The following is a 336-nucleotide window of genomic DNA, read 5'->3' as shown; positions in this document are numbered from 1 at the left end:
GACTGGATAAAATCTATATATCTACAAGGAAGACCAATTAATACAACTATTATTCAAATTTATGTTCCAACTACTAAAGCCAATGATGAAGAAATTGAAGAATTCTATCAGCTTCTTCTGTCTGAAAGAGATCAAACATGCAAACAAAATGCATTGATAATTGCTGATGATTGTAATGTGAAAGTTAGACAAAGATTTAATGGATGTTAGGAATCTGTCTGATGTGGCAACTGATTGGTTGGTTGGGTAGGGATTGGTGAAATTGAACCTTGTGTGGTTTGAGGGTGGGATTCATTTGGATATTTTAAAAATGAGAATGAAAATTAAATTGTTTAG

Source organism: Chrysochloris asiatica, unplaced genomic scaffold, assembly GCF_000296735.1.
Source record: "Chrysochloris asiatica unplaced genomic scaffold, ChrAsi1.0 scaffold00213, whole genome shotgun sequence".
Taxonomy (NCBI): domain Eukaryota; kingdom Metazoa; phylum Chordata; class Mammalia; order Afrosoricida; family Chrysochloridae; genus Chrysochloris; species Chrysochloris asiatica.
The sequence above is the reverse complement of the archived record's forward strand: the minus strand, read 5'-3'. Positions refer to the sequence as shown.